General features: G+C 43.6%; 1 long non-coding RNA gene across 1 annotated transcript; it reads left to right on the top strand.

Annotated features, from left to right (window-relative positions):
• Positions 1-409, top strand: LOC117058462. Its single transcript, XR_004427864.1, has 3 exons — positions 1-64; positions 171-247; positions 352-409. It is a non-coding gene; the product is annotated as an uncharacterized LOC117058462 (long non-coding RNA).
• Positions 410-6,561: the final 6,152 nt, after the last annotated feature.

Raw genomic sequence — 6,561 nt, 5'->3', positions numbered from 1 at the left:
CCGGGATGGAGCCAAGACGCCCGTACAGAGGAGGAGGCGAAGTGGGGACAGCATTTAAGATCAGGTAGGAGGAAATGTCCCCTTCCCAGGTCCCCCACCCTCCTGCCCCAGACTGGGGCTAGCGTGGCTGGGAGCCAGGCGCCCGCTGAAGTCTCTTGTTTGTTTTGCAGCGAGGGAGGGACTCAGCCTGGGAGCCGCCGCATCCCGGGAGGGACTGGAGCCCAGGCGGAGGATACCTGCCTCTGAGGTAATGGGACAGGGGGAAGGAGGGGGAAGGAGATAATGGGACAGGGGGAAGCAGCCCTTAGCCTTGAGTTCTCCTCTGCTTCAAAGATCCCTTCTTTTTTGCAGAATCTCCCGCCTCCACCACAGATGTGGCTGCCGAAGCTTCCGGTGATGCTGCTTCCCACTGCTACTAAAATTGCTGCGGTCCCCCGGTTCCCTTTATTTAAATAAATTTGCATCCTTTGGGGGTGGGGCGGTCCCCCGGTTTAAAAGGAGGGAACAGCCGTTTTGGCAGTTGAGAAGAGGGAGGGTGTGTGTGGAGACAGGGATGAAGAGGGGTGTGGGGCCAGGATAGTAGTGGTTAGGCTAGGATAGGATGAAGATAAGTAGGTTATACGGAAAGCGTTTATACTTTAGATGTAACTAAGCTGATGAACTATTGAAGTACTTGAAACATGATGTTCTGAAATAAATAAAGACTTGTTTTTGTTGAGCCAAGAGAGAAGAGGCATTTATTTGGTCCAGCGATATATGGATGCTCATGAGGAGGTGAACTCAGGGAAAAGACAAAACTGACCTGCAGGGTGATAGTTTGTGTCTTGGGGTTTCACTCAGGAGGGGCAAAAGGGCAGAAACCTTGGTAAGGCTACACAGTTGCTAAAAGGGTTTAGCTAACTGACACAGTGGGGGGATCTAATGAGAGAGAGACCCAGAATTGACAGAGCTGCGAGGTATTCTTAACCTAGGAGCCCAGAGCAAAATATATATATAACAGGCCACGACAGCTGGACAAGAGAACCCCATTACTAAGTTATCCCTAGTTATAATAAAAGGGGATTATCCACACAGACGGACCTCAAGGATCGAGGTGGGGTGAAGAGAAAAAGTGACCCGGAACACCTCAGAAATAATACACTTAGTAACAGAGGGGGATTGTTATTCATGTACAGCATCTGCAGCCAGAGAGAAGTGGGAAACACAGTGTGACATGATGGTGGGCACAGATGAGGTAGGCGCTGAATTTTGGGAAACCTGATGTAAGCCCAAAACCGTGGTATGCAAAACACATATTGCATGGCATGAGGCAATGTGATCCTTTTAGGAAAACTTTCTGCACTACTGTCAGGTGAAAAACAGGTTTGGGCTCCAGGAGAACCAAGGTGTCAACAGGACAGTGGAAACGCCATGTGGTTCATACCACAAAAATTGCAGGAAAACGCAAGTTGCAAGGTGGTTTTTGAAATGGTGCGGATAATCAATCCTTCCCCACTGGTGTCAATGCCCCAAATTAACAAAGGTTGTCCATAGAGGGTGCTTTCAGATTGTGACTATTTTCAAGTGGCATTGAATCACATACCAGCAAAATGAGGGTGTGCAATTATAGATGATTATACTATTGTGTGACAAACCCATTATACTATTGTGTGACAAACCCACTTCCTCCAGAGGAAAGTGTGGAGATAACACTTGCTTTGATGCAACAACATCTAACCTCCCTGCAAACAGATGCACAGTTGATGGTCATCGCAATCTAATCTCCTTGCCAACAAATCAGGATGGGAACTCAATAAACAGGTCATCTGGAAGCGCCCAGAAATGCTTGTTAGGAGCTGAAAAAATGAAACGGTGCAAAACATCTTACTTCTCAATAAACAAGCATAGGATGTGGCTTGGTAAACTGCACTAACCACTAATGGTTCATTGAGGTAATGGTTCATTACGATAATTTTCAGTTCTTTTAAATGTCTGGAATGTAAGTTACACCTACCCAATTGTGTGAAGGCCACGAGGAGGCAAAAAGAGGCAATTAGAGAAACAGATTGAGTTTTCAAGCTGACAAGAACCTGGTGTTAGCCGCCCTGAGCCCGGTCTTGGCTGGGGAGGGTGGGGTATAAATAAAATTTATTATTATTATTATTATTATTATTATTATTATTATTATTATTATTATTATTATTAAGCTGGCAGGAAATAGCTTGAGGTTGTTGCAAGGGTGTGTTGCTTCTTCTTCTACTCACCCTATACCTTTAAAAGCACTTTGAAGCATATTCTTTCCCTCAAAGAATTCTGGGAACTGTAGTTTGTTTAGGGTTGCTGGGAAATTGTAACTGTGAAGGGTAAACTACAGTGCCCAGAATTCTCTGGGAAATAATAATGCGTTTCAAATGTGTCGTGCACATCTCCGAGGCTGCTTTCAAACTCGCACAACCTGTTTGCCATCTGCTTTACCTATATATTTATAAATAAATAGCTGTTGCGAAAAAGAAAAACCGAATGAATCACCGCCAGTACATTTCTCCTCACCGAGAAACTGACGCTCTAAACCTGCCCCAGAAATTCAGGGAAATGGGAAACCTAAAACAAGGCAATGGCCTTGCTCTGCTCCCAAGGGGTTATTCCAGGTCATCATGCATTTGCATAATACAGTTAATTATGGGGGGGGGGACTGGTTCGAAGGACAAATAATGCAGTTGGCTGATAAGCACTCAATTCTAAATCCTCAAGGGCTTTCTGGTTGCTGTTTTTAAAAATGCCAGTTTGCAGTGCCTAGTTCATGCCAGCTGTGTGGCCCTGCCTCTTGTAATTATTAGTACAGATTTTGCCTTGCATCCACGGGATGTAATAATTCTGACAGCTCTGGCACATTTTTTCGGGTAGTGTGTTTTCGGAGAGTCAGCTGCATTTACTTTATGGTGCCACACCTCATGACGTGATTGCAAGTGCAGTGGAAAAAAACGGCAGTAGGCGTGTGGGGTGGGGATTTCTCACACTTCAAGTTCTTAATGGTGCTGCTTCAAACAGCCAAAAGTTACACACACCCCATTTACAACGAAGCTGAAGCTTAGAAAAGCAGGCATCTTCTGGCTATCCGAATTAATGAAAAGTGGTGGGATGGGGGAACTCATTCTCTCACCTGAAACACCCCTTGCACTTTTTGGGGGAAGAAAACAATTAATTGGGCAAGGCTTTCCTGTGAAATAGCATTTTTGCTTTCCCCCCTCTCCTTCCACATAGCTTTTTTGGGATGCGGGCGGCGCTGTGGTGTAAACCACTGAGCCTCTTGGGCTTGCCAATCGAAAGGTTGGCGGTTCAAATCCCCGCGACGGGGTGAGCTCCCGTTGTTCGGTCCCTGCTCCTGCCAACCTAGCCGTTCGAAAGCACCCCCAAAAGTGCAAGTAGATAAATAGGTAAACGGGAAGGTAAATGGCGTTTCCGTGCGCTGCTCTGGTTTCGCCAGAGCAGGCTTAGTCATGCTGGCCACATGACCCAGAAAAATGCCAGCTCCCTCGGCCTGTAAAGCGAGATGAGCGCCGCAACCCCAGAGTCGTTTGCGACTGGACTTAACTCTCAGGGGTCCTTTACCTCCCCCCCTTTGAAATAGCATTTTTGCTTTTTAAAAAAATCTCAATTTTCCTTCCATATAGCTTTAATCTGATCACATGAAGTGTTGGAGGTTATGGAGTTAAGTAACTATACAACCTTCAGAAGACATCTGAAGGCAGCCCTGTAAAGGGTAGTTTTATAATGTTTAATGTTTTATTATATATATATATATATATATATATATATATATATATATATATATATATATATATATATATGTTGGAAGCTGCCCAGAGTAGCTGGGGCAACCCTGTCAGATGGGCAGGGTATAAATAAGAAATGATGGAGGGTATGCTTTTACACCCTTCTTGGATATTCATTGCTATGGATGCTAGCCTCACCGCAAATGAAACGTATTCAGTGTAGCTTATGTGTTGACACCAAGCAATTCGCAAAATGTGACTATGATTCACACATTGTTTTCACTGCAAACCTGGGTATTTTAAAGTGTGCACTTGAAATTGTGTAAAGTATGAAAAACGCATGAGATCTAACTTGTGTGTTTTTCAATGTATATATCACACACACGTTCACTATTTAGGGAACCAGGATTAGGCATGTCTCCCAACTGAGCAAAGTTTCATGGCAAACACAGGTTTTGCCACAAATGAATGCATGTGGGAAACGTCTTCAGGGGGTGGAGAAGCACATTTTAGGCACTGGAATGTCTTCACTCCAAAGGTTTGCTCAGAGTGCTTAACCTTTACAGGTACGGGGGATTAAAATATTTTCACCCATCCTACTCTTACAGTAGTAACTGGCTATTTCATTTCACAGTGGGAGGAGAATGAGCCTGATGCTGAAAATCCTGTCCTGCTTCTTCAAGAAACACAATGGTGTTACTGCATTCTGGTCGCTTGTCTAGTTAGGAAATAATGATGGTTAAGAACAGGTTTTCACAGCTGAAAGAAATGCCAGAGCCTAATCTCTTCTTTCCTTCAAACTCACATTTAAGGAAGCTGGCGTATTCTAGCAAGTAATATCTGTGGTGCGGAGACATACAATACAATCCTGTTCGTGTGCTAAGGTTGCTTGATAAGGCCAGGATTCCTACTATACATAAAGGTAAAGGTAAAGGGACCCCTGACCGTTAGGTTCAGTCGTGGATGACTCTGGGGTTGCGGCGCTCATCTCTCTTTACTGGCTGAAGGAGCTGACGTTTTATCCACAGTTTTTCCGGGTCATGAGGCCAGCATGACTAAGCCACTTCTGGCGAACCAGAGCAGTGCATGGAAACACCGTTTACCTTCCCGCCAGAGCGGTACCTATTTATCTACTTGTACTGTGTGCTTTTGAACTCCTAGGTGGGCAGGAGCTGGGACCGAGCAATGGGAGCTCACCCCATCGCAGGGATTTGAACTGCTGACCTTCTGATCGGCAAGCCCTAGGCTCTGCGGTTTAACGCACAGCGCCACCCATGCTACACAACAACAAACTATTTATTTGCATAGCCCACAGGCTGTTGCATCAAAACAAAAAAACAAACAAACAAAAAAGCATATTACAGATACTGATAAAAACCATATATAACTAATAAAATGAGCTGAATCGGGATTCGGCACAATTAAAACAAGAATAAATGACACATACGTTGGAATAACACTAAGGTAGATAAATAGGTACCGCTCCAGTGGGAAGGTAAACGGCGTTTCCATGCGCTGCTCTGGTTTTGCCAGAAGCGGCTTAGTCATGCTAGCCACATGACCTGGAAAAACTGTCTGCGGACAAATGCCAGCTCCCTCGGTCCAGCTGTCCTTTGTCGACAACAATTTGTCCCTGTTTTTCGTGTTGAATATATGCTATATGGTAATTTATGGACCTAATAGGTATCTAAAGCCATTTGCACATAACAAATAGGTGCCTACCCAACACAAAAACTGTTGCTGTATGTAGGTTTTATTTTATTTGTTTTTTTATATTATATTTTGGAAATGTACATCCAGTGTTTTTTCCTTTAATTTTTTTTGGGGCCCCCAAGAGAGTGGGGGCCCTAAGCTATGGCTTGTTTAGTTTATATGTAAATCCGGCACTGATATGTGCATTAAAACTCTCCACAAATATTCAACAATGTTTTTAAGAAAGCAAAATGAATGAAATCAACAGTTAAAAGGATATGTATATTAATGTTTTGTAGTTATGCATTGTACTATGAATGAAGTTTGTTTTGTATTCTTTGTTTCCTAGAATAATGATTAATTGAATAATTAATTGATTAATTAATGATTAATTGAATTAATTGAATAATGATTAAATTTGCTTGGTAACCTAATAATGTTAGGTCACCAAGCAAATTTAATAAAAGTTATTTTAATAAAATTTGTATTAAAAGAATTTAAAAAAAACCCAGTTAAAAGGAGACATTCCAAGGTTTTTGTTTTTCCAATGCATTATACCAGGGGTGGCCAACTTCCAAGAGACTGCGATCTACTCACAGAGTTAAAAACTGGCAGTGATCTACCCCCTTTTGGGGGGTTCAGGTCAAAGTTGTTGAGCTTTTTTAAGGAAGGAAAGCCCTGTTTTTGGGGGTTCACATAAAAGTTGTTGAGCTTCTTTAGGGAGGAGGAAAGCGATATTGAGCTTTTTTAAAGGAAGGAAAGCCCTTTTTTTGGTGGTTCAGGTCATTTTAGAGGTGCAGGGCAAAGAAGTTGAGGTTTTTTTTAGGGCAGCCAAAGTTTTTTAGCTTCTTTGGGGGGAGCCACTGATCTACCAGTGCTCTACCACAGACGTCCAGTGATCTACCGGTAGATCACGATCTACCTGTTGGACATGGCTGCATTATACTTATCAAGAGAAAAGAAATCGGTGCGGCACCAGCAAATTTCCATTCTGAAAAGTGTGTGGCCAAACAAAAAAGCAACACCCCTGACAACCAACCGGCAACTCTCTTTGCATCCAGGCTGTGCCCGGGACCTCCCCATTCCCCCAGGTGGGGCAGCAGGACCCGCCCTTCCC

This window comes from Lacerta agilis, chromosome 14, assembly GCF_009819535.1.
Source record: "Lacerta agilis isolate rLacAgi1 chromosome 14, rLacAgi1.pri, whole genome shotgun sequence".
NCBI lineage: Eukaryota > Metazoa > Chordata > Lepidosauria > Squamata > Lacertidae > Lacerta > Lacerta agilis.
This window is presented reverse-complemented; position numbering and strand designations above follow the sequence as displayed.